The 19097-nt window shown below is 40.7% G+C and overlaps 1 protein-coding gene across 3 annotated transcripts in view; it reads right to left on the minus strand.

The window, feature by feature from the left end:
- TBL1X (transducin beta like 1 X-linked) overlaps window positions 1-19097 on the minus strand; it is a 396289-nt gene that overhangs the window by 242553 nt on the left and 134639 nt on the right. For all 3 annotated transcript variants that reach the window (XM_040338145.1, XM_040338146.1, XM_040338144.1), the window contains one exon: window positions 7140-7213. The gene's annotated coding sequence lies outside the window, so the exon portion shown is untranslated. The remainder of the gene's footprint in view (window positions 1-7139; window positions 7214-19097) is intronic.

Genomic DNA, 19097 nt, shown 5'->3' on the forward strand with positions numbered 1-19097 from the left:
ATGGCAGTCGTTGCAATACTTTCTGTCACACCGTATTTGCGCAGCAGTCTTACACTTTTTTAAATTTAACAATAAGACAACAGTAAGGCCACACTCGATCAGTCCATCCGATGAGACCGTTAACCGATGATGCTGACTGATGGTCTGATGTGCCTACACACCATCGGTTAATGAACCGATCGTGTCAGAACGCAGTGACGTAAAGCACAACGACATGCTGAAAAAAACGAAGTTCAATGCTTCCAAGCATGCGTCGACTTGATTCTGAGCATGCGCAGGTTTTTAACCGATGCTTTTGCATACTAACGATCGTTTTTGACCTATCGGTTAGGCGTCCATCGGTTCAATTTTAAAGCAAGTTCTAATTTTTTTGACCGAAGGATAACTGACCGATGGGGCCCACACAGGATCGGTTTGGACCGATAAAAACGGACCTTTAGTCCGTTTTCATCGGTTTTGACCGATCGTGTGTACGCAGCCTTACGTTAGCCAATTTTTATCCTTATCTTAATCCTTATCCTTAAAAATCTCCATATGCGACGTTTAAAAAATTCTACAGATGCATGTTTTGAGTTACAAAGAAGGTCTAGGTGATACCTCACATGTGTTGGTTGAACACCATTTTCATATGCGGGGCGCTACTCACATATGCATTCCCTCCGCAATGTTGCACTCTCTTTGTGTTGTGATCATGCAATAAATCATCCGCTTGGATGCTATTTTCGTCGTTCCATGGTGTGCTGGCAAATATCTTAACTGTAACTTGTACCAGTATCCAGCTGGTTGTTGCTACAGCACCCGAATCCAAGAGCTCATCCAGGAAAGTGTGTGATGGGAATATGAAGTATGACTTGGTGGGACGGGGCACGTAATTTTTATTTTTTTTTCTTATTTATTTTACTCTTTATTTTATTTTTTACACTGTTCTTTAAAAAAAAATGTGTCTATTTTATTCCAATTACAAGAAATGTAAACTGGCTTAATCAGCTGAAACTGTGACCTGTCTACCTGCCAGTTCTTTTCTCTAAAGTGTGTCTCTAAAGCTGAGAGCATACATAGCATGGGACATCGGATATCCCAGAAGGGAAGACAAGTTCATACAAAGTACTCTTTCTAAAAATGATACTGTTCCCAATGCTACTGAGGAAAAATAAGAAACAAATATAAACACATTTTAAAAGCTTCGTTATTTTAGTAACGTGACCTTGAAAAAAATGCAGCTTAAATATTTTCACTTTGATAAAAAATGATTTACAGCACCTAATATAAAAGCACCAAAAAACACATTAATGCAATGCCTTCCTTGATATGTAAATGGCAACCGCTCTTGAAAACATGTACAAAGACAGCCAGATAGAGGGAAAATTTTTAAATAGATAATGTTGATAGATAGATAGATAGATAGATAGATAGATAGATAGATAGATAGATAGATAGATAGTTTGACAGCAACGTTCAACTGGATATGCTATGGCAATCTTGCTTACCACATGGCCACTCTACATTTTGTAGTAGGTGGCAGTGGCTTTGGCAGGGCTTTTTTTTTTTTTCAGCTGTAATTTGGTAGAACTCAGTTCCACCAAGTTCAGCTTCTGTGTTTACAAGTGACAGCTTATCTCCCAATAGCTCTCTCAGATCTGATCTCCTGAGTGGCTCCTACTGAGTGCAGGATGGGGACAAGGGAGATGCAGGTGCATGGGCTACAGTGCAGATGCTGACACCCCCACTGGATGATCTCCCCAAAAGTGAAAGAGGCAGAGCCAACTACAGTGTCCGGGGAGGTACTGGAGTGGACTAGGTGCTTCTGCTTAATACAGCAACAGAAGTGAGACATGTGGAAGATGGTGGAGAGTTTAAGGAGGTGGGGAGAAGATATGGGCAGTGGAGGGGGGTTGCATGCAGAGGTCGGAGCTGAAGAGAGGTGAAAGTGAAATGTGGGTGAGGGAAGCAGGGGTAGCACACTCCCTGAACTCTACACTCTGTGTGTCACTCCCTCACCCTAAACTCTGCACTCTGTATGTAATGCACTCCTGGTATTTAATGCCCCTTTAAGACCCTCCCACTGTTAATGACATTTAGAAAACACACACTATTTGATGCTGTATGGAGAGTGTGTGTGTGTGTGTTAGTGTGTGTGTGTGTGTGGGGGGGGGGGGGTTGTGGTTCCTAAATAAACAAAGAGATCATCTATCTGAAATTGTTGCTGAACCCTTTTCTAGTGTCATCTTTTTTCTAGTATGCACATTCAAAATTCGGTGGTCGATGTACATACTGTACTTGTAGTTAGTTCCTAAATAGGATCTTCAGGCTGTATGAAAAAATTAAAAGTCTGCAGCTACAAATACTGTACCTGCTCACTTTTATTATAAGGACACTTACTTGTTCAAGGATTCCTCACCCAGGCCGTTTCTTCACCGGCCTTCGGGTCCCTGGTGCTGACATTTAAACTAGGGGAAGCCAGCTGTCACTCCCTGTGTCTTCATAGCCAACTTCCCACTGCCCATGTGCGAGCCGTGCTGTGCTTTGTGAATGGTCCTAGAATCTTCTGGGACCTGAAGGGTCCAGGCAAAATGGGAGTTAGTACCTGTGAAAATCAGGTACCCACTCCCTAAGATAAAAAAAATATCCAAAAATAATAGAGGAGGAGGGGAAAAGGTGAAAAAATGAAACCTCCCCTTCTGGGTGGAGTTCTGCTTTAAGTTCCAGACAATTACCAAGTCTAGGCAATGCATAGGAAGTTGTTCTCTGTGTATTTCTAGCCTGGAATATTATTCTGCTAGCTCTCCACTAAAAGTAAATGTTGCAAGAGGTGGCAGCAGAGTAGGCTCAAGCCTCATGGAACAAGGACCTGGTCGAGGCTCCCTTGACCCCAAATCCAATGCCATTGCTCACCATGCATTAAATAATTACTAATTTGTGCATTTCATCTACTTCAACCTCATTCATGAGTGCAGGTCAACGTTTTCAATTTCCCCTGTCTTCAGTAGCAGAGTACAACAGATGGCAAAAGCTCAGTTTAAACAGAAACAAATTTGAAATTAATGCAAGCTTTCCAGTGATATTGTGAATATATGCATTGTTTGATCGTTCTCATGTCCACCTGTTTTTTTTTTTTTTTTTACATTCTGTGCAGCCGTTACACATAACCGGAGATGGAGATGAGTTTATAATATATCACATTTCCAGCCAAGATAAAATCTCTGTTGATATCTTTGTCAGCAGAACTGTAAGGAAATAGGGTTGGGTTTTGTGGCTCCTGACCTAGCTTGTAATAGCAGAAATGATTAAGATAAAACGGCAGATGTACAGGAGCACAATTTAATAGCAGGATAAGTATCTTTAATTCATCTTAGTACAAAATGGGATAGGTTTATACCAGCCATTTATTAATTAGAATCACTATAAGAAGTTATTAACGTACAGTATATTGCAAACTACAAAGTGTGTTAGTACAATAAGTTACAGGAAACCTGAGTGGATGACAAGGTGACAAACATTTATGCTGGCTTACTAAAAAAAAAGCCACAAACACCACACAGTAACAAAACTCACACTGATCAAAAATTTGGATGGGCTTATGAAAAGTTCGAAACCACACAAAGTAATTTTAAGACATAACCACAAAGTGCATATCTCAAACCCATGAAAAAAATACATGCCTATGTTGACGTTATGGTCTTCTGCATAAAAACAGTTCTATTTATACCCTAATATGGTTAGGGTTACAAAGTATCCATTCAAAACATGCATTTTCCCCATTCTATAATGGATCACATTTTCAAACAAGCAAGGTTTCATATTTAAATGTCACATAAAATGCAATCTCACCTAAAGTACCAGATATATTTGTAATTTTAAACGCATGCATGCTAGGTAACATGTAAATATAGCACTCACACTTAAAAGGAACCTCCTTTTCTGGAGTGCCTTGCCAACACACTTGCCTCCTCCCTTTCATCGGGTGCCCCCACGGAGAGCCACTTTCCATAGGGGCACCCATTCGGTCATGCTCCCGAACCCCCTCCCCCCCTGCTGCATCCATTGACACAGACAGTGGGACTGGCCAAACCCCACTACTGTGTCAATGGATTTCATTGACAGCAGCGTTAGCCAATATCAATCTATCCAATGAGGACAGAGACAGCGGCTGGAGCCAATGGGCTTGTGCTCATCGCTGGAAAGGATGGGCTCAGGTAAGAAAAATTGTGGGGGGGGGGCTCTGGGGGGCAGCTGCAGCAAAGAAGGTTTTTAACCCTAAAGGGGTTGTAAACAAAAAAAACAAAAAACAAACATGTTATACTTACCTCCACTGTGCAGCTCGTTTTGCACAGAGTGATCCCCGATCCACATCTTCTGGGGTCCCTCGCGGCTGTCTCTGGTCCTCCCCCGCAAGAACTCCACACATTCATGTGAGCTCCCTCCGTCCTTTCGGGCGCGGTCCTGTGATACAGCGAGCGACCATAGTCGCTCACTGTATCACTCAGCCCCCCCCTTGGCGCGCCGTATCATTGGATGTGATTGACAGCAGCGCCAGCCAATGGCAATTTACAACCCCTTTAATGCATTAATGTAAAAAACATATGAGACTTTACAATCCCTTTAAAGAGGAATTCCATTTTTCTTTTCATTACAAATACTGTAGCTGCTGACTTTTAAAAATCAGGTACCTACCAGTGCTTAGAGTTTAGCGCTGTGTTACCGCAGCCAGTTCTTCTTACCCATGTGGGTTCCTGGTCATGTCTTCTTAGATATAGGAGCTGGCTGTGACTTCCTGAGGAACCACAGCTGGCTCCCCACTGAGCATATCCAGTCTACTGAGATATGTGACATGTCCCAAAAGGCTGCGGGTGGGGAGGAGCAGGGCAAGGTTCTTCATTCTTGCCTAGATGAGGATTGTGAAAGTGGAGGAAAAAAAAGCCTATGTGGGGAATGGGGAGTGGGTAAAGTTACCAGCAGCACATCTCACAGCTCCCTTCACACACGGACCCCCTTGGGATGGTGGGGAACTGACATCTAACTCTGTCTCTAACATGAAGCCAGCACACACCTGTGCCATCAGTGGGCTTGTTTCCTAGAAAATCTGGCCTAGGCTGCCATATTAAAGTGGAGGTCCGGCGTAAAAAAAAAAAAAATTAAAGTCAGCAGCTACAAACACTGAGCCTGTGAGGATGTAGCAGCTGGGAGCTTCAGGACAAGAAGTCAAGCTGACAAAGGTACAATGTTTTGTGCACCAGCACTGAAACTGTGTGTTAGATGGTCTGGAGGACCTAGGCATGAGGTCTGAGCAGTAGAGCTGCGAATATATTTTTTGTGTCATATTGATGGATGAGCCCCTGACTTCCAGGGAGACACACAGTTCCCAGAAGTCAGCGCCCCCCATTCACCAGAAGACAACGCAAGGAGGACGAGACCAAGGAGCACCGTGGAAAAGGAAGGGGCAGATTAGGAAGATATCCCTAGTAACAGCCATTTCTGGTAAGTATAATTTATTTATTTGTAAATTTTTCTTTTGCCTTTTTGGCTATTTTTTTTTTTTTAGGGTGGGCCTCCACTTTAAGGCCTCTTGCACACTGTACATTTTTGTACGTCTTTACAACAGCTGTTTTTGGCTTCAGACATTTTTTTCTACAGTCAATAAACTCCCCATCATGTTATCCTATGTGTCCATGCATACATAGGCTGTTAGCAGTTTTTGTCTGGAGCGTTTTTTGGCTTAAAAAAAAAAAGAACTAGTTGGTTTTAAGAGGAGTTTTTCAGCTGCTTTCAGTTGTAAAAACGCTATACAGACAAACAATGCTGAAAAATACCAGTAAATGCTCAGGAACGTGACTCACCAGTGATTTTTAATGTTTTTAATCCATTAAAAAAATGCTAAAAACCGCTAATGCGTAAAAACTCTAAAAAACTCTAAAACCGCGATTGCAAAAAGGTTCAAAAAATATTGAAAAACTCACTGCAAAGCTACTGAAATTTTTATAATGTTATTTTAACATCCAGTGGGCATGAGGCCTTAACAGTGGCATGGCCTCACCCTGCCTCAATGTGTTTGAATTATTTTTGTGCCTGCAGTTCAGTTTCCGTGATAAAACAAGCAGCCTGTTTTGAAAAATTATAATATTGCTGTACAGTATCATGTGGCATACCAGAAATGTATTCATGCAAAGTTGTATAGTTTCTAAAAGGTGCACTTTACCCAGCCTGTAACTAATATTTCCAAATAATAGCTAGCTAACATTTATAATTATGAAAACAAAAACAAGACACACCATAACTCTGCTTTGAATTAGCACACAGGCTATGTTCTAATTCTTAGTATTTCCTTTGAACTTCCAAAAACAAATGGAAGTTAGGGAAGTGTAAAAAAAAGTAGACCCTATTACGTAATTATCACATAGAACGCTAGACCACTGATCTTGTTTAGTACTCTGCTCCAAAGCTGTGTTCTTTATTGTATTTAGTAGAATTGTTTTAAATATTCTAACCTGAAATGCCTATACTCAGCAAAGCTAATGATAATTTTCCATAGTATTTATGTAATACTTTTTATACAATGTAAAATTATTTTCCACTACTAAGTATTCTGAGTATCTTGACTTATAGAGTAAAGAGTAAAATATTAAAAGAACAAAAAAAAAACAGTACATTAGCTAATTAAATTAATACAAATAAATAGAATATAGAGAAACATGACTACAATTCCTTGGTTTAATACTTGATTTGCCTCTTGCCTTTCTAAAGAACAAACATAATTCAGTTTACATTTTAAGAGTAAAAACAACCATTCCAATTATCTACTTCCAATTTCACAATGCTAACCTTCAGCTTTGCCAAAAAGGCCAACTCATTTTTCCAGATGTTAACGCACAGGTTGTGATTTTCAGGGCCAGACCCACAAACCAAGATGCCAAGGTTAAAAAAAATAATAAGAAGAAGAATACTACTTTTGAAAATATTTTTGATCTGAATATGCATTTCCAGCATTATGGAATTTATTAGTATGGAAATAAAAAATGTTTTTGTTATATGCCAAAAGCAAATGCCATTTCTGCTATACTACCCAAGGCAGTAGTAGTAGTAACTATAAGTAGACAAATGCAAATAAGGTACAGTATCTGTGTCTGGCACAGCATTTCACTTACAGTGGGGTGAATCTAGCCAATCCACGTTGTTCTGTTTTATTCCTTAGAACAGCCAGCTTCCAAAGATCAGACACCTGCAAGCAAAGAGGCAAATTAAAGTTTAAGGCAGCTGAGATTTTGATTTAAAGCATGTTTATTCAAACTGAAAAATAAAAAGTTGTAAGCTATTGAATTTATGACTTTAAGAACCTTATATTTTATGGCACACTATTAACAGCTGGAAGCTGTCTGTGTCTACTCTATTGCTTAACCTGAATAATACACCATTGGCAAACCTATACAATTTTAAACTAAAATTGATGCTGAAACAATATTTTGTGATTCAAACACTGTAACCATCATCATGGTGGGGGTTCAACATCGACAGCTACTGATCATCGTGAATGATGTTGATCTATATTGCTGAACAATGTAATTGAAGTTTACATCAGGGGACATTAAACAAAAATCTAACAAAGGTGTTTTTCAATGGCGTAGATGTTTTTAATCACAATTTACCTTTTTTGAAAAATAAAAAGGGAAATAAAGATGTGATTGAAATTATGACTTTAAGAATCTTATATTTTAAGACACACTACTAACATCTGTGTCCACTCTCTTGCATAACCCAAAAAAGCCATCATTGGCAAACCTTTAACATTTTAAACTAAATCAATTTAATGCTGACAAGAGATTGTGTGTTTCAAACACTGCATCAAAAAATGTATAGTTAAAACTATATATTAAAAAACATACTGTACACATACAGGTGGCTTTAAATGAGTGCCCAGGTAAATGCAAATCTATCTTATTTACGATCCGCCAGCGCAAGTTTTTGAGGCAAGTGCTGTATTCAGAAAGCACTTGCCTCTAAAGTTGCGCCGGCGGATCGTAAATCCCCCGGCGGAATTAAAATTCCGCGGCTAGGGGGAGTTTACTATTTAAATCAGGCGCGTCCCCGCGCCGATCGTACTGCGCATGAGCCGCCGGCTAAATTTCCCAGCATGCATTGCTCCAAATGACGTCGCTAGGACGTCATTGGTTTCGACGTGTACATTCGTATTCGCGACCGACTTACGCAAACAACGTAAAAAATTCAAAACTCGGCGCCGGAACGGCGGCCATACTTAACATATGATACGCTGCATATAGCAGGGTTAACTATCCGCCGGAAAAAGCCGAACGCAAACTACAAAAAAAAAAGCGACGAGCGGGCGTTCGTTTCTGAATCGGCGGAAATCCTCATTTGCATATTCGTCGCATGTAAAAAACGAAACACCACCTAGCGGCCAGTGGGAGAATGCAGCCTAAGATCCGACGGTGTAAGTCACTTACACCTGTCGGATCTTAGGGAGATCTATGCAGAACCTGATTCTATGAATCAGCCGCATAGATCCGACCGTCGGATCTCAGAGATGCGATGGCGTATCAGGAGATACGCCGTCGTATCTCAATCTGAATCTGCCGCATTATGTCTGTGTTGATGGGGAAATCAAGTGAATTTCTTTCCTGCAACCCATGGTTGCAGGAAAGAAATTCGCTCCATGTATGGCCGGCCTTGAATATAATGCTACAGAAAGCTGTCAGAACCTGTAGATATGCAACAATATATGGTCAAAGACTACAGGCATGCTACAAGTGATGACCAGAGACTTCAGAACTTCAGACATGTTGCAAGAGATAGTCAGAGATTGTCTAAATTGTATAGGATTTATTCAGAGTCTGGGGGCATTCTTCAGGAGACAGTCACAGACTGGAGACACATGACATTAGAGTACTATAGATTACTGCTATTATACCCCTTTCACAGGTCAATGCTTCATCATTTATGCTCCCTACAGCCCACCATTCAAAACTGGCTTTACAATCATTCTTTTTAGAATTGTCTGTTATAGGAAAGCTTCAGTCAACATATTCTGAGACAGTGACTTTGTCACAACATCGTCTAGGCCGATGGCATAATGAACCACCTATAATGCTTGCTCATGAATATATAACAATGGGTAGTTCAAACCCAGAGAGGGTTGCCAGGAAACTCCAAAATACTAAACTACAGCCCACAACAATGGGCAGAATGATATCTAACATTTTCTAAATTTATACCAGAAAAGTCAATGTTATACTTAGACCCATAAAGTGCATACCAGAAACTCCATAACACTCCCAGTATCTCATAACATCATGTATATTTTATCAACAAAGAGCAATGATTAATGGGGCCAAATTATGGCTCGCACACACAATCCAAAAATTGGACGACAGATCATCAGTTTTTTGCATGCTAGTCGCATATCGAAAATGGAGAGGTTACTAAAATTACGAAAATTCTCGTATGACAGAATAAAAATTGGAAGTGATGTAATGTTTTGTAGTGTGTTTGTATTGTATTTTTGGAGGACAACTGTACTGATTAAGTGAAAATCATACGATCTGGTGTCATACGAGAAAAAATGTTGTGCTTGTCTGATCGGATAATATCAGATGAACTATCATGATCGGCTCTCGAAAACTCTGTACTAATGATCACTTCGAAAGCAGTAGTTTTCGTCCGATTTTCAGATCGTGTGTATCGGCCATTAGGAAAAAAATGAACCCTAAGCAAAGTTCTTTGTTAATAATAAAGGACTTTATTAAATTAAATATGTAGGTGATGTGATACACCGCAGGTTTGAACAGATGAGAAATAAAAGGCTGATTCCAAGTAGTTTCCCTCCTGCTGTCCAAATACAAATCCTTATGTCAGTAACCGGCTTGCTCAACAATGAATAAATAAGTCAAACCTTGTACAGTATACACCTGAGAACCATATATTAACCTCTTCCCATCCACCCGTCGACTTTTTACGGCCACAAGGTGGCTCTAAAATGCAGAGAGGCTGTCAATATATCACTCAGGTGCCGATGCGTGTGCCTAGCGGCCGCAAAGTCCGCCGGGCACCCGAGATCGGCAGTCACAGAGACAGGGACGTGGATCTCTGTGTGCAAACACAGAGATTCACGTCCTGTCAGAGAGAGAGACTGATGGTGTGTCCCTTGTATATAGGGACTAACAATCGGTCACCTCCCCCAGTGAGTCCCCTCCCCCACAGTAAGAATCACCTAGCAGGGCACACATTAACCCCTTGATCGCCCCCTAGTGTGGCTGGGCCACTCAAAGACATTCACAGAGTTGTCCCATAGCCACTCCTTTGTTATCTTGGCTGTGTGCTTAGGGCTGTTGTTCTGTTGTAAGATGAACCTTTGCCCCAGTCTGAGGTCCAGAGCACCCTGGAGCAGGTTTTCATCAAGAATGTATCTGTACATTGTTGCATTAATATTTCCCTCAATCCTGACTAGTGTCCCAGTTCCTGCCACTGAGAAACATCCCCACAGCATGATGAGGCCACCACCATGTTTCACTGTATGGATGGTATTGGCCATGTGATGAGCAATGCCTGGTTTGCTCAAGATATGACGCTTGCCATTCAGGCCAAAGAGTTCAATCTTTGTTTAATCAGACCAAAGAATTTTGTTTCTCATGGTCTGAGAGTCCTTCAGGTGCCTTTTGGCAAACTACACGTGGCCTGTCGAGTGGCTTCCGTCTGGCCACTTTACCATATAGGCCTAATTGGTGGAGTGCTGCAGAGATGATTGTTCTTCTGGAAGGTTTTTCTCTCTGAAGCTCTGTCAGAGTGACCAGAAATGCTGAAGCTCTGTCAGAGTGACCAGAAATGCTGAAGCTCTGTCAGCGTGACCATTGGGTTCTTGGTCATCCCTCTGATCAAGGTCCTTCTCCCCTGATCGCTCAGTTTGCCGAGGCGGCACGCTCTAGGGAGAGTCCTGATTGTTCCAAACGTCTTCTATTTACAGATGATGGAGGCCACTGTGCTCATTGGGACATCCAATGCTGCAGAAATGTTTCTGTACCCTTCCCTAGATCTGTGTCTAGATACAATCTATCAATTCGTTCTGTCTCAGAGGTCTATAGACAATTTCTTGGACTTCATGGCTTAGTTTGTGCTGTGACATGCACTGTTAACTGTGGGACCTTATATAGACAGGTGTGTGCCTTTCCAAATCATGTCCAATCAACGGAATTTACCACAGGTGGTTTTTAATTAAGTTGTAGAAACATCTCAAAGATGATCATTGAAAACAGGATGCGCTTGAGCAAAATTTTGAGTCTCATGGCAAAGGTTGTGAATATTTATGTACATGGGTAATTTTTTTTTTTTTTTTTAAGAAATTTGCAAACATTTCAAACAAACTTCTTTCACATTGTCATTATGGCAAATTGTTTGTAAAATTTTGAGGAAAATAATGAATACTTTACGGATGCACTGTCTATATAAGAAGGCCAGTATAGTGGCCTGAATTTATGGGAGGAGCCCTGGGGGTATTTAAGCAGACCACTCACCCATGCTCCTTGTCTGTTTCAGTGCGCGATACCCTCCCTCCCATCCCCTTTTTCAGGGCACCTCTCAGCACATTCTTGTCCAAAATCATCCATTACTTATCTTGGGTATGCACCCTTTTTTTTGCATACCGACCAGAGGATCAAGGGACACCTCAGGTCTATGTTATGTTGTAAGTCTTGGATCCATATTTGTCTCGGTCATAGGGCCACAACTATATATATATATATATATATATATATATATATTTTTTTTTGGTCTGCTTTATATAGTGACATATTAACACAAATCCTGAGGTATTCAATTGCCTTTATTTCTCTGTAATTTCTACTAAAAAGTTGTTAAAAATAATTGGCTTTAGTTTTTTTTTCTCTTCTGCCCTTTACATGCCCCAGATATTGGAGATTTTTAAAAACTCACAATTTACAGTTAATATTAAAAATGTTGACAATGCTTTTATTTTAGAGAGGTAGCACACAATTACTACATGGCTGATTGGAAAGGTGCATTATCCTGCAGTATGGACATGCTGCAAATTTATTTCTGGATTAATTACCTTTATAATCAAAGATTTCTAGCCCTATGTAATAGCTAGCATAAAACACAGTGGCTAAGTGTCAAGGACAGTAACCCACAGTAATTCATCAGACCCCATTTTTAACTAATCTTTTACTAATTTATATACAGGACTGCAAAATACCTAAACTCATTACACTTTAAAATACCTCATTAAAATATTTTTTTGTCAAATTAAGGGTTCCTTCAGATCTATGCATTGCAGTATTGAATGGTAAATAGATCAGTTTGAGCAGAGTTTAGCAAACACAGGTTTGTAAACCCAAAAGCCCATTCAAATATATGGGAGAGTTTTTCATGCTGCTTAAAGGGCAACATGGAAAATATACACAACCCTAAAATAACAGGATTGGGGGATTCCTCAAAGATTCACGTGGGAGGTTACAGAACAGTAAGATGTAGTTGACAATGAATAAAAAAAAATAGGTGCACTATACCAAGGCCCTTAGTCAGGCATGCAGCCTGGGTGGCCAGGTGTGGTTCAAAAAGGGAATGGATGGTGCAGGCTCACTTTCTGGTCACCCAGGCTGCATACCAAGGTAAGAGTCTAGCTGGAAGTTTAAGGAACTCTACCTCACCTTTATTCCACAAAAAAGAATGTGTGAGTATGTTAGGGGGACTTATAAAGGAATCTGAAAGCCTCCTTTAGAATAAAGGGGCCTCCAGATATCTACTGCCTCTCAGTGGAAAGACTACAGGTCCACAAATATTAAATTGAAAATAAACACACCAACACCTTGAAAAGGTCCTTTTATAGCAGTGCAATCAAAAAATAAATAAAAAAAAAGTCACTTATATGCTTGAATATAATTCTACCTCAATCACAATGTCCAGCAATGCAAATCCATTGTCAAAAATTCATTTAAACGGGGCAATTTGGGACAACTCTTTTGACAAATGGCCCCCCCCCCCAAGGCAATGTTGGGGGACAAGGAGCTCTACCCCACCATTGTTCCCCAAAAAAGAATGTTGGAGCTTGTTAGGGGGACTTATAAAGGAATCTGGAAGCTCCCTTTAGAATAAAGGGGCCTCCAGATGTCTACTCCCTCCCAGGGGGAAAACTACAGGCCCACAAAAATGTAATTGAACATAAACACACCAACACCTTCAAAAAGTCCTTTTATAATGTGCAATCAAAAATAAAATAAAAAATGTCATTGATATGCTTGAATGTAAATCTACATCAATCACAATGTCCAGCAATGTAAATCCATTGTCAATCATCAATTAAACTGGGCAATTTGGAACAACGTTTTTGCCAAGTGCCCAAATGTTGAAGGAACTGGATTCAACTTGAACCCTGGACAAAACTGAACCCAAATCTCATCATACATAAGTCTTTTAGCAATTTTCCCCAGGTTTCCTTATTCCACTAAAGTCCTCTTCTTCACTCTCCTTCTAGTCAGATCCTGAATGATGCAGAGAACAGCACCATATTCTCCAGTGAAATCATCTAACACTGGACACCTTGGACTCACTGAAAAATAGACTGAATAATGCTGGGCATCATTTAACCCTGGAAGAGGGGCACAGTGCAGGAGTTAGGATGAGTATTGCAGGCAGGGCTCAAGTCCTGCGGGAACGCGTGGGAACGGAGTTCCTGCACTTTTTTCACAGCAGGAACGCAGTTCCCTTTGCAGGACTAGAGCAGCCGAGAGCAGCCGAGCCGCCCAAGCCAATCCTTCACTAAGCAGCGATGCCCAGCTCGAGTCACTGTCAGGGGCAGGCGAACCTTAGTCATCCTTTATGTTACTGGCCGCTTCCTGTATATGGATTCATCAGGTAGTGTGCGGGTATTCCGTCACTTCCTCAATGCCGCAATGTCTCCTGGGAACTTTTCCCAGGAGACATTGCGGAGGTCTGCCACGAGTTATGGCGAGATTTAGAAAGAACTTGCTTTAGAAAAAACATGCGGTTTAGTAATTATGCATATGAGAGTATCATTTTTTTTTTTTTTTTGGTGGGGGAGTGGATGGGGGAGTTCCCACACTTTTTTCCCCAGGACTTGACCCCTGATTGCAGGGGAGTATTACAGTATTCATGTTTGTCTGGAGGCGACTTTGACTTTACATTTTTATAAGTTAAGGTTGTAATTTAATACAGTTGATCAGTTATTAAAGTTATTTTGCGATAAAAACACCCAGCAATGAAGGGCAGTAGCACTTAAACAGCAGTCTTGGCTTTGTGTCCTTAATTATTTATTGTTATCACTGAAATTAATGGTTTTTTTTTTCTCTTAAAAAGTTAAATTAACATCATATTGAGTTTTGTGTAATAGTAGGTACCGTGAAGTGGTGAAGTGTTAGTTTGGTTTATGTTATATTTTGTAAAGGTAAAAATATTATACAGTATTTTGTTCAGACAAACTATGTTTTTCGAATATTTTTGTGAAGATTTAGGGCTGTTTCACACTTGAATGTACAATGCAATGCTGTACGATTTTCAGCCCATTAATTTGAATGTAGTGAAATTACACTGGATCGCACCAAAAGTAGTGCATACACTACTTTTTAAAACATACTGTAACCGGATTGCATGGTACTGTAGTACCATGCGATCTGGTGCAGGTGAATGCACTGCATTTGCGATCTGGGATGTCGTTAGGAATACACTGAAACCTTTAGCAGATCGCACACCCAGTGCATTTGCATGCGGTGTGGGAAATGCTATGGAATGCAAGCTTCCTGCACCACGTTCTGGTCTGCATATTATATTATAATTATTGTGCTTTATTTATACAGTGTTAACATATTATGCAACACTGCATATTTCCCAATAAAGGTGAGCAAATGACATATGCCAGCCAAGCTCATGTACAACATGTAGGAGTTAAAGAAGACCTTGGTTCTGAAGTCTAAGGGCCAGATTCACGTAGAATTGCCCTATGCTGCGGCGGAGTAACGTATTACATTTACGTTACACCGCCGCAAGTTTTCAGCGTAAGTGCTTGATTCACAAAGCACTTGCCTGTAAACTTGTGGTGGCGTAGCGTAAATCCGCCCGGCGCAAGCCCGCCTAATTCAAATGGGGCGGGGACCATTTAAATTAGGCGCGTTCCCGCGCCTAACGTACTGCGCATGCTCTGTCCCTAAAATTTCCCGACGCGCATTGCGCTAAATGACATCGCAAGGACGTCATTGGTTTAGACGTTAACGTAAATGGCGTCCAGCGCCATTCACGGACGACTTACGCAAACAACGTGAAATTTCAAATTTTGACGCGGGAACGACGGCCATACTTAACATTGACTAGACCACCTAGAGGGCAGCTTTAGTTTTACGCGGCGTATCTCTACGGAAACGGCGTAAATTTACAGCGACGGGCAAAGCAGACGTTCGTGAATCGGCGTAACTAGTCATTTGCATATTCTACGCCGACCGCATTGGAATCGCCACATAGCGGCTGGCCTAGAATTGCAGCCTAAGATCCGACGGTGTAAGTCACTTACACCTGTCGGATCTTAGGGCTATCTATGCGTAACCTGATTCTATGAATCAGGCGCATAGATACGACAATCGTATCTCAGAGATACGACGGCGTATCAGGAGATACGCCGTCGTATCTCTTTTGTGAATCTGGCCCTAAAATTTTAAGTGCCATTGAAAACATTTGATAAGGCCTGACATTTAATTTGAGTTGCATCCACTCTAATTATGAAGAATCATGGAAATTTCTGTATGCTTAAAATTAATAAACTATTCTGTTATATAAAGCAACAAATATACTGTATTTAGCTTAACCCCTTAGTGTAACCCCTTTCTCTTTCCTCGCTTCCATCCATTAAAAAGGTTCTGAAAGCCAGGGCTGTCACAGTGATCCCTGATCATTAGCAGGGATCAAGATCTGTCTTTCACTGCTTGGTCTCTGTGCTGGGAGCATGCATCGAGACGCTCTCAGCACAAAAACATTGGCTGCCCCGTAATGCATATTTGCAGTGAGCGCGTGTTAAAGCCCACCCTTTTGTTGCCACACATAGAGGGCCAGATTCAAGAAGCTATTGCGCCCGCGCAACCATAGGTTGCGCGGCGCAATAGCTGTTTTGTTCCCGCGTAGCGAATGCCCCTGATTCAGGAACATCGCTACGCGAACTGCAGCCTAGGATATGACAGACATAAGCCTCCTTATGCCTTCATATCTCAGGCTGCATTCTTGCGTTGTCCGCTAGGGGGCGCGGCCATTGTGATCGGCGTATAGTATGCAAATTGCATACTACCACCGATTCACAAAAGTTGCGCGGGCCCAGCGCACGCAAGGTACGGAGTTTCCGTACGGCGACTTTAGCGCAAGGTTGCTCCTGCTGTAGCAGGGGCAGCCAATGCTAAAGTATAGCCGCCCTTCCCGCTCGTGAAATTTAAATTTCACGTCGTTTACGTAAGTGATTCGTGAATGGCGCTGGACGCCATTAACGTTCACTTAGAAGCAAATGACGTCCTTGCGACGTCATTTGCCGCAATGCACGTCGGGAAAGTTTCCCGACGGAGCATGCGCTGTTCGCTCGGCGCGGGAGCGCGCCTAATTTAAATGATTCCCACCCCCGGCGGGATCATTTACATTAGGCACCCTTACGCCCGGCTATTTAGCATATCGCCCGCGCAATTTACGGAGCTACTGCTCCGTGAATCGCGGCATATCAAAATATTTGCGTGGGCGCAGAGCAAAAATCGTTGCCCTTTGCCCACGCAAATATTGCGTGGATCTACCTGAATCTGGCCCAGAGTATGTATTAGACAGTCATAGAAGGGTTGAAGAAATTTCATCTTATGATCTATGACATGCATTCTATAGTATAACATTTTGCTTGGTGCTTTGGAAAACTTTCTAAAAAGAAAAATAAATTTAACTATCAAGCTTTGGATTGCATTAGGCAAAGCACAGGTCCATTTTAATGCATAAAATACGGACAGCTCTCAAAAGTGTCCTTTATCTTAAAATGGGATCTAACATAAGACAACATTATACAATGTATAATAAGGTTGCAAAATAATGAAATATTAGTTTTTTTTATGATTTAGGGGAACATTTACATAAATATTGGTGTACTTCTGAAGGATACATTGCAGTAACTTATGAGATCCAAGGCTCAATTCACTAAAGAATATTGCAGGAGATAATAATTCACATGACACGTTTTTTCCTATTATCTCACGTGATGCTGAAAACGTCAAACGTGACAAACGTGACAGATGCGAGTAGAGGAGAGATGATCGGCTTCTCCTCTGACAGGGAGGGTCTGCGCTGATTGCAGCCCTCCCCATGGATTCCCACCCAGGACCACCAGGGATGCCACCAGGACCACCTATAATGACCACCAGGTATGACATCTCTGGTAGCAATGTGTGCCCACACATTATGCCAATCAGTGCACACCAGCAATACCTGCCAGTGCCTCAATAGTAGCAATGCACATCAGTGCCATCTATCAGTGTAAATCAGTGCCACTCATCAGTATCCATCATTGTCACCTATCAGTGCCCACCCATGCCCATCAGTGCCCACCTATAAGTGCCTGTCAGTGCCGCTTATCAGTGCCCATAAGTGCCACCTATAAGTACCCATCAGTGCAGCGTTTCAGTGCCCATCAGTGCCGCCTATTAGTGCCCATCAGTGTCGCATATAAGTGCCCATCAGTGCCACCACATTGGTGCCACCTCATCCATGCTCATCAGTGCCATCTCATCAGTGCCCATCAGTGCAGCCTCATCAGTGTCCATCAGTGAAGAAGAAAACATACTTATTTACAAATTGTTATAACAGAAACCAAGAAAACTATATTTTTTGCCAAATTTTTTTCTTTTTTTCTTTGTTTAGCTAAAAATACCACCAAAAGAAAGCTCTATTTGTGGGAACAAAATGAGAAAAATTTTGTTTGGGTACAGTGTAGCATGACTGCACAATTGTCATTCAAACAGCGACAGCGCTGAAAGCTGAAAATTGGCTTGGGCAGGAAGGAGGTAAAGTGGCCACTGGCCAGTATTGAAGTGGTCAATCAAAGTATAACTAAATACAAAACTTTTTTGTTTTGGACAGAGTTGAGAGGAATTAGAGCCCCCTACCAGTTTTTATTGCTATGTGTGCCTCCATTAGGTAGATTCACCCTCTATGTATTATGTTTACCATTATCATTGAACGAGAAAGTAAAAGAAAATCCCAAACTTTGGGTTGTCCCCAGAAAAGTGAGGAAAAGAGGGGAATATTCCAATAAGGGACCTTGGGGTCCCCAAGGGATTCATTTAATTTGTAGAGATTTCCTTTCACCTCCTGTTTTGAGTATGGGGCGGTAAATTAAGGAAAATCTCTCCAAAGATTTTTTATTGGTGGAAGAAGGGTATTTATATATGTGTGTGATTTGTGATACTATTTTTATTCAATATTTGAAATCTATACTGACTTAGTGAGTTGACCTATTTCTATAGTTTAAACCATTTTACCTATTTATTAGCAATACAAACTGACAAGGGTTCTAATTCTTCTTCACTGTATTTATTCCACTGAATATCAAATCATGAGATAAAATAACAAATGGTTTTATGAGAAACCACATTTTGATGAAATAACATATTTTAGTAGCTTGTTTTGTAAATTGCAATATTTTTTTTACAATTTTAGTATTGGTGCACTTTAAGTTGTTAATATAATTTAAGATTTAATAAAGAAAAAAAAAAAAAAAAAATATATATATATATATATATATATATATATATAAAATATTTTATAAGAAGCAAGGCTACAGTATCCCATATTTTATAATTTCAGCATACATCACTTTCTGTGGTGAACATGGATATACATGTTATCTAATACATTGTATAGATTGAGAAACTTGATAATAAATGTAATAATATATACAGCAGGATTAAAAAATATTTTTGTGAGTTGAAAAAAACAAGAAAAAGATGAAGAAGCGGTAGCTTTACTGACTTTTACAGACACTGCTATTAAGGAGTGACTGTTTAATAGGATCTCAAGACATATCACTGACTTTATCTGCCAACACTCAAGATAATTAAATT

The sequence above is a fragment of the Rana temporaria genome, chromosome 2 (assembly GCF_905171775.1).
Source record: "Rana temporaria chromosome 2, aRanTem1.1, whole genome shotgun sequence".
Lineage (NCBI taxonomy): Eukaryota > Metazoa > Chordata > Amphibia > Anura > Ranidae > Rana > Rana temporaria.